A 9,509-nucleotide genomic window follows, 5' to 3' on the forward strand; every position below is an offset into this window, starting at 1 on the left:
GAGACAAAACAGGTAAAACTGAACACAAGGGCAACCGGAAATGGGGAAGCTGGAAGGTGAAGTCACCAAGTAAACGTCAAGGTTTGCGTCTGAGCCTCCGTAAAAGAGATAATAACACAAGAGATCTGTCACTTGCGTGACACAGTGGGAGTGTGTTCTGGGTGCACTGTGTTATTTGAATTTAAGGTCTTTTGCAACATCAGCTACTGCAGGGCCACCCTCCTTGCCACCCCTGAAGAGTGACATCCCAGAAACTCTCTCCACCTGTCATTTGAGATGCCTAGCTGTGAGTTCAATGGTGCACTTCAGTGTGGCTCAGAACTAAATCACCACAAATGACAATTTCCTCGATTTAGAGTCAGTTCAAGATGTTAAAGTTGCACCTTTTTATATGTGAAAGACTTTTATGAAGTGCCTTACCAAGCTTTGAAATCAACCCAAGTATTAAAGCAAAAGGAGAGTTCAAACCGTCTGGAGTGCATTGATCCTGAAAGGAATAGAAGTAATTATTTACATGTGTATTTGACATTCCAACTACAAGGGGTTAAATTCCTGCCGAGCCATGCGTTTTCTTCCTTGTGAATTAAGCCCTGAAGTATGTTCCCTGCACCGTTTTCCTCACACGCCCAGCTCGTCCTTCATTCTGCCTTGTCTCCACTTGCCTGCAGACAGATTCGTCCATGTTTTGCTTCTCACTCTGAATAATCACGATCACTGATGATGAGAGAGCATTGGTTAATGAGGTGGCTGTGAGATGTTGAGAAAGTTGTATTTTGCTTATAAAGCCATGGCTGTCTCTTTTATACTGTAACTTTTATCTTCTGACAGAGCGCTTGATTCTCACCTCTCTTTTTGCTCCATGTTTTTATTAGTGGTTGAAGGTTACTGTTCAAAGATTTAATTCTTCGGTCATGGAGACCCGGGTGGAAGACAGGCCCATAGGTGGACATGGCTCCCTGCTACTCTGTGTCTCTCACAACCCTTTTATAGAGCGGGGTGCTGAATTGTTCTCCTGGAGGAGAGAAAGTTTTGTCCTTACATCATATAATTAACCGACTGTGTAGCAAACGCACAACTGGATTCAGAACTGGCATCTGTCATGTAGAAAGGTATGTGAGTGTTGAGTTTAGCACAGGTCATTTCCTGTAGCCACAGAAAGGCCTGCTAAGTGAGGTCATAATGACCTTAACCCTGCTTTCTAGTTCAATCAATAACCCAGAGGCAAAGGTAATGACTTGATGTCTAATCACTACTTGAATTTTCTGCTTCACTGTATTTATATAGTTGGAGGAAAACAAATCTTGCAATATGTACGTGCTTTCTGTCAAGGATGTGACACAAATGGAAACAAAGTGTCATTCGAAGTCAGGATTTGCTAGGGGAAGAAAGCATAGTGTGTTCTTGGTATTATTTGTGGTACATAAGGCTTCACAAAATAGCAAGACACTGAACTTGCCATGTGTTTATACACAGATACTATGAAGTATAACAGCAGAAAGCAGGGCTATATTTTAATGGAGTCAAATTCAGATATGCTTAGAGAGGTAAGAAGATTTGTACTCACATATCTCATAGGTGGAGTTTTCAGTTTGTTTGTTTTTTTATGGGGAAAAAGCAGCAAAATATTTCATTAGAAAGTAAAATTGTGTCTTTACTGGATTTCTAGCAGATGAAACTGAATGGATGAATAATGTATATATCTTATGCCAATTAAAAAAAACCCCTGTGATTTCTACAGCTGTGACTTAAGGAGCCAAATGACACTTGAAGGCAAAGAAGATGGAAAACAAAAGAATAAATGGGTGGAAAATTCCACAACTCAAAATCCCAAGGCTCTCTCAAGGACAAGATTGTTACTTGAGAAGGCTCTGTGGAATTTTTGGCATTCTTGCACTATCTCACTTTGAAGATGGAATGGAAACCATGGTTTGTAGCCAGCATTGCTGTCCTCTGAACAAGACTCAGTTTGCTGGGACCTTGAGCAGCTGTGCCTTTGGGAAGTCTGGGGCAAACCGTCTTTCTGTGGGGCTCTTAACAATGTTAATCCAGGAAGAGACCCACTCTACTGGCAAAGCCTTTGATGAGAATTTTGGCTAGTGTATATTTTACTGCTAATCCTATGGAGTTTTGTTAAAAGTTCTTTTGCTGTAGAAGTTATAAGGACTGCCCAAAGGTGGGCTTGCTGGAGGTGGGATGGGCTGGGAGCTGGTGGTAAAGATGTGTTCTTCTGCCCTTTCCTGCGTGCACAATCGTTCCTGGGATGAGCTGAGCACCATGGTAGCGTGCAAAGTTGACAACTATAACCTGACTTTTATTATTTTCTGCTGCGCAGTAAATCTGATAATTTTCTAAGTGTCTAAAGTGTGTTTGAACCAAAACAAATTATTAAAGAAAACATCTAATAAAATGTCATCTCTTCTTGCATGCATATATATTAAGAAGAAATCAAAAATAAATAGAAGGAGGTCTATTTGGGGGGGATCTTTTAAAAAATATTCATTCAAGCATCTGGAATTTCAGTTTTCTTCAGCTAATTAGAGATTTTGTGTATGATGCAAAAAAGATTCAATTTGAAGGACACTTAGGAGATCCGTTAGCATAAACACATAACAATGTGAATAGCATACATAGCAGAATTATAAATTAATAGAGACATTACTCTTTTAGTATTTATGAATATTTCTCATTGGTTTACTATTGTGATTTTTAACACCTAGTCTAACTTATAAAGTTGAGTTTGTTTTCATGTTTTCCAATATAGAAAGGATTCAAAATACACTTGGTTGTTCCTGTAAGAAACTGATGAACTGCACCACAGTCTCCTGCACGCAGGTCTAGATTACAGGTTAAGGATGCTATATTAAGGGTTGTTGCCCTGGCATGAGAAATCCTGCAGATCCTTCAGGCCAGGTACTTTTGCACCACATCCCACAGTGTGGGCCTGGAGCAGAGCATCAAAGCGAGGCTTCAAGGTAAAAAGTATTTTTCTTTAAAAAAATGGTTGAGAAATATTTTTTCATAAAGTTGTTTCTTCTTGAAATATGTACTTCTAACAAGATGTAATTAAATTATTTCCTTTTTACCTGATAAGGCATTCTATAACTCATAAAATGAAATAGTAGAGAATGTAGCCTTTGAGAAATTTGAGCCAAGAAGAAAAATATATCATCAGTGGTTTTTATTAATATTTCTGCTGCATTGGTTAGGAAGTTTCTTTGGCGAGAAGCCATTGGAAATGACTTAAAGTTGAGAAACTATTTAAATGGCCCTGAATATTCTTGTAGGATCTAAGAAAGAGTTGAATAGGTAGGCTTTGGGAAGGCGAGGCACCATGGAAATTTAGAGATCATGTCAAATGACTCAGCTCTGGGGATACTAGCATCAGATTCCCAATTCTTGGGAGAAAAGCCCTCACTGGGCTAGTGTGGGTTGGTGTCCACCTTAGATCAAAGAGTGAGGGAGGTGAGAGGGCCAGGCCTCACAGCACAGACCTGCCTTCTAGCAGGCCGGGCCCCAAGTAGGTCACACGTGTGATGACCTGTAGCTGGGCATCCAAATGCCATGAGAGGTGTGGCATGTTTTATGAATACATATGTACACATATGTGTGTAGGTATATACACACAATAATATAAAATAAATAAATATGCAATAAAAATTAGATGGTTTCTTGTACACACTTCATAGCTATAGTTAGCAGATTTGTAGGGATTATTATTGCAATACCAGATAATTAGTTTCAAGGAATATCATTGTCAGTACCATAGCCCAACCCTCTTGTTGACACTTACCACAAGATCATTGGGGTAGAAATGTCATGAATGGGAAATTGTACGTAACACATATTTAGTGAGTAAACGTACAAGCCCAATGACCTGTGCCATCAAAATCTCGATCTGCGCTTAATCTGTGTTTGTTCTTCACCCACTGGTACTTAAGAGTCCTTGTTAACTCATTCTCTGATTTGATTGATCTTTCTCAATGTCCTGTTCTGGACCAACATGTATATATTCATCATCACGAACTCAACAATAAACTTATCATGGTTCTGACTCCCAGAGAGTTTAAACTCTAGGAGGTAATTCAGTTCCGCGGGTTTGAGCTACAGTTGAGGGAAGTCAAGCACCCTATGGAAGTCCATTCCAGAAACACCAGTACAGATGCAGAATGCCAGGGAAGACTTCCTGGAAGAGTAAGCAGGAAAAAATCATCAGGAAGCTGAAGGAATGTGGAGTTGGGAAGAAGATAATGGGAGAACATTTGAGCCAGAATGTGCAAAATCTCAGAGGCAATATTGGGCATTTTTCATCTGGAGAAGTGCAACTAGACCAGAATGAGTTATGGAGACTCAAGTGGGGAGTTGCCATCATGTGAAGCAGGAAGGTAGGCAAAGGTCAGCGAATTAAGGGTATGGAGAATAATGCCGAGGACTTTATTTCAAGGATAATGAGGTCTTATTAAAGTGTTTTACGTGGGGGATACATGATTATATTTTCAAATTATAAAAACTGGAGATCGGACTGGACCAGGTAGACTGGAGGTGGGGACACTAGTCAGGAGAATAACAGGAATCTAAGAAGTGGATTGAGCCAAAGTGGTGGTTGTGGTGATGGAAAGACGTGGATGAAGACAAGAGATTCACAGGATGTCTTGTTTGATGGGATATGGGGTGTGGCGAATGAAGAGTGAAGGTGAGAATGAAATCAGCTTCTGGCTTGGGCAACCCAGCAGACAACTGAGTCACTGAGGTCCAGTCACTGAGATGGGGAAGGGCAGGGTGGGGTAGAAATAGTGAGTTCTGTTTATGGGATGGTGTACTTAAACGCTCATGTTCATGGACGAGTAGAGGTGTGCAGTAGTCATTACAGGTCTGGTGATCAGGAAAAGGATCTGGGAGAGAGAGAGATATTTGGGAACCAATGAAAGAAGATAGAAGTGTGCAGAGAGAGGTATTAAAGAAAGCTGTTAGTTCTTAGTCTTTTTTTATTGAGGTAAAATGGGCACATAACACTATTAAGTTTCGGGTGTACAAAATTATAATTTCACATCTGTGTACACTGCAAAGTGATCACCACCACAATCTCATAGTCTTGGGGGTGCTCTAAATGGTGCCACCACAAAGATACAGGGTCTTCACAGTGTCTTTAAGGGAAGGGCAGAGGAAGCTTCTGATGTTGGCACCTTCAAGAACAGTCACTGGTGAGACTAAAGCAAACCTGAACCAGGTAAGGAACCCTCCCTTTTGCAAGGTGATGCAAAGGCAAGGAAGAGATTTCTTTCCTTACACAGTACTGTGTGTGCTCAAATGAGTTGAAAGTTTAAAAACTCCTGTGAATGCTTTCCTTTCACGTGTGGAACCTCGATTGATTATCTGAACACACTGCTTCTCACAACGGCTATAGCAGGCATGGCTGGGACACTGACCAGGCTAATAACATAGGTTAGCATCCTGTGCTGCCCCATGGACTCCTGATGTCATGGGTTATACTTCGTCATCATCTCTGTAGACTCATTCCTCTGACTGGAGCCTAGTAAATGGCAGGTGCTTGGTAAATATTCGCTGATTCTGTAAAAGTTCTTTGGCAGAAGGACACCCTTGTATTTTAACAGTTCCTTCCTGTGCTGTCCAGGCACTTCTTACTTCTCAGAGTGGAGTGAGGGTGTCCAGGAGGGTGGACTGAAGACAAGGCCCAGGTCTTCTTGAAGCTTAGATTTATCTTGTATGGACTGCTTGCAAGTTCTCTGGCATGTGGGATGCCAGGTTTGAAAGAAAGACCCCTAAAATTCTATCAACAAATCTTTAACCTCAATTTCTGTTTGATGTCTTCCTTATGGTAAACTAATTTTAAAACTTACTAGTCAAAGGTTATAGCCATGGGAGGAAAATAGCTTTAATGGCTGTATCAGGTGGGATTCTTCTGGTTGCTAGTAATAGAATATCTAACCCAAAGTAGCTTAAGCAAAGCAGAAATATGGCTTCAGGCCTGGCTCTAATTTGGGCTCAATGATGTGGCCAGGGAGAGCTACTCTCGCCAATTTTGGTTCCACTTCCTCCGAGTTGATTACATTCTCAGCCAGTGAGTTTTGGTTCCAGTTTTTCTGGGTTGACTCCATTTTTCTTTCACGATTGCAAGATAGTTACTAGGAATTGTAAAATGCTTCCAAGCTGAAATCTTGAAGGAAAAAAGTCAGAGTCATTGTTGTGGCATCCCCTGCCAAACTCTAATCGGCTCTGATTGGGGCACTTGACTGTCCATAAACCCATCATTGTGATCCAGAGAATGAGAAATACTGATTAGTTTAGACCTGATTGTATTCTCTATTCTGAGCCCAAGGTGCGTGGGCTGGCTCCCAAGGGTGGGTTGTAAATCTGGACTAAGTTACTAAGAGAACAGTAAATGAATGCCCAGTGGGAAAAACAATGGATGCATGTGATTCAGTCTTTTCTCCTTCGGCCCCCATGGCAGACATCGATAATAGTCACGGTGCTTTTTCTCACTTGTCTTTGGCAAGTTCATCAATTCAGTGCTGCAGTCAGCCACTAACAGTCCATCAGCGTCAGCAAGCAAGATGAGCGTAGCCTTTATGGAGAAAATACCTGGAAATTCTACGAGAAAGCCATGCTTTTCCTCACCAGCAAATCAAGGCAGAAACAGAGGAAAAGAAATCTGGAGTAAGATGAAAATTGACATTGATGAGCATTTTTAGTTGCTCCCTTCTTTTATTTTTCTCTATGTTAGCTTATATATAAGAAATATTTTAAATAGGTTTTGAGAAACTCTCTGGGGTGGTGGAATAGTAACAAATTTTTCTTTCTCAGGGTGGACATTAAAAGCACTGGAAAACATTCTGTGATTTCAGTAGGCTCAACATGGCCAAGATAACTACATATTTTCCTATAAGAAAAAAGTGCAAAACATAAACAAGTGAAATCAGACTCAAACAGACAGGCTTACTTCAGGGAACCAGTGGTCAGGATTGCAGGAATTCTGAGTCTGGACCCCGACTGCACCGCCGTCACCAGAACTAGCACCTGAAGCCCACCCGTGAGACCACAGAAGCCCCAGGAGACCCCTGCCTTCCTGTGCTGTCATCCCAGATGCTGGTAGCACCGGGTCACTTGGGCCAGAAACTCCAGAATCAAACATTCGTTTTGTGATTCAAAAGCTTTTCTTTCTTTGTCTCCTTAGAAAGGTCCTGTGAAGAACAGACTGTTACATTCTGCTGGCCCTTTACAGCTCTCTAGCAGGAGTGTGGGATGGGCCTTTGAAAGCAACTTTTATTACATGGGAAGTGGGAAAAGCAGTGGGGGGCAAGGCGGGTGCCAAAAAGGAATAAAGGTGTCCATAAAGAGGAGGCTGAGAAAGCCACAGACAAATGCTATTTCTCACCTTATTATAGGGTCTTGGCTGTAGCTTTGAGGATCCAATTTAAGACCCTCCAAGTTTCAATGTGTTTATTCCATCCATCCATCCATCCATATTAATTTAAATTTATTGAGTATCTACTACATCCAAGGCATTGAAGGGAGTGCAAAGATGTGATTTCTGACTAAGGGATCTTAATTACCTAGTTATATACGGTGGAGAGATAGTAATATTGCCCTGGTTTGCACGGTGTTTTGAAAGTTTTCAAGGTTATTATTCCATGATTATTCATACCCTTTGATCTAGAAGAGTACGTTATTTTCTCAATCACAAAATATAGTACTCTCTGGAAATTCTTTGGGGTTTAACAAGTAAGCCAACATGACAATGCTGAAACATTTCACTTTGTCTATAATATATTTATATGCCGTAGCTGTCCTCAGTACTTCTTTCCCCTCTTTTTTCTTCTCTCTCTCTCTCTCTCTCGGATCCACTCACCTCTTTTCTCCCCCCTTCTTTCTATTACCCCCTTTCTCCTCTTCTCTATAACCTTCCCTCTGTCTCTATTTATATAACCCCTTCTCTCACTCCTATTCCCTTATTTTCCTCCTCCCCTGCTCCTCCCTCTTCCTCTCTCTACCCCTGTTCAGTCCTTGCCTCCCTTGTCCATCCCCCTCACTCAGCTTTGCTTCTTTTGATCTCATTTCTCCCACTGCACGCAGACCTCCATGTGGTGCGGAAAAGGAGGAGTTCGGTTTTATATAGCTCCAAGTTTACAGCCTTGGCCCCACGGAGGAAGAAGAGACTCTACTATTCCAATATCCATCTATAAATTACTTCATTTAACCCAACTTGGGTTGTATCTACATTCCTGGGTCGGCCACCCAAGCTGGGGGATGAGCACTGTGATGTAGCCCTTGTGAGCGCTGAGCTCAGCTGGAGGCCAGGGCCACCGTTACTGTAACTGGCAGTTCCACCAAGCTAAGTGGAGGTAGGGGGAGAGTGGCTCCCTCACGAGGTGGACGTGAACCACTTTATTATCAGAGGAAACTGGGGAAGATATAAACAGGAAAAAGCAAAACAAACCAAAAACAAAATAAAAGGTAATATTTACCCTCCTCCCACTCCCAGAAGACAGTTATTTTTTTAATTATTTATCATAAGATATAACTTAGGGTTTTTAGTAACCTTTTCAAGACAAAATTCACTAAAGATAAGCTAAAGTTCATCAATATTTATTTCATGCAGCCCTGATATATTGACATTGAATTCAAGTTATCTCCTCGTGAAGGGGGAAATTAATGTGTTATTTAAGGACTAGTGGTTACATCCTTCACGGTGACATAAAGAACAGGATGTGATAGCATTCTAAAAAATCTGTTTTTAGATACTTTTTAGTGAAAGTATCACAAAGTATCTAGAGACCCACAGAATAAATAATTAAAAGATCAACTCAATTCAGTCCTATTTATTGAGTGTATATTTTGTGCCAGGACCACCAAATTAAATTATAAGTGTACCAGGAAGAAAATTATAAAATGACTAACTGTTATACATTTGAAAAGGTGGGAATCTGCTACATATATCTTCAGTGTAACTACTGAGCCTTGGGGTGGTGAGGCTGGCGAGCAGGCTGCTGACCTCACCAGGCTGGCTGAGTTCTGCACACCTGGAGGCGTCTGGAGGAGGCGGAGGTGGCAGTGGTGCTTGCGCTCACCGTCCTGCGTGCTTCCTCCTAGCCTTTCAGATGTGGTGTGGTAATAACACCTTATGGTTCCCAGGGCTGTTCGGCCAGTAAAGTGTTTTCACGTGCACTGTCTCACTTGCTTCTACATAACTGTTCTGTGAGGTCAGCTGGGAGAATCAGCATCATGCCCAGTGAACGAGGAAGATCCAGTCCAACAATGCACAGGTCATCAGAGAGAGAGCTAGGAGTCAAGTTGAGCTTTTCCTGGATTGAAGTATCTGCTGAGCTAAAGCCAGCCCACAAGTTGAGCTTCTCTGAGTGCAAGACAGAGCACTTTTCCCCCTGCATCACCGCAGCGTCCTCAGAAGAGGGTGGCGGAGGTCTCCTTCTTGGGCGCCCCTCTGTCTGGGTCTACACAGGGTTTGGCCTGCCCAGGTCTCTTCTTCACTGGTTTCT

At 41.8% G+C, this 9,509-nt stretch overlaps 1 long non-coding RNA gene across 1 annotated transcript in view; it reads left to right on the top strand.

Moving 5' to 3' along the window:
- LOC128626906 (uncharacterized) overlaps nucleotides 1-4,741 on the top strand; it is a 30,362-nt gene extending 25,621 nt beyond the window's left edge. The window contains exons 5-7 of the long non-coding RNA XR_008391016.1: nucleotides 873-1,109; nucleotides 1,474-1,544; nucleotides 1,739-4,741. This is a non-coding gene — a long non-coding RNA (uncharacterized LOC128626906). The remainder of the gene's footprint in view (nucleotides 1-872; nucleotides 1,110-1,473; nucleotides 1,545-1,738) is intronic.
- The last annotated feature ends 4,768 nt before the right edge of the window (nucleotides 4,742-9,509 follow it).

The sequence above is a fragment of the Artibeus jamaicensis genome, unplaced genomic scaffold, assembly GCF_021234435.1.
Source record: "Artibeus jamaicensis isolate MK-2021 breed Jamaican fruit bat unplaced genomic scaffold, CSHL_Jam_final contig_233, whole genome shotgun sequence".
NCBI classification, from domain to species: domain Eukaryota; kingdom Metazoa; phylum Chordata; class Mammalia; order Chiroptera; family Phyllostomidae; genus Artibeus; species Artibeus jamaicensis.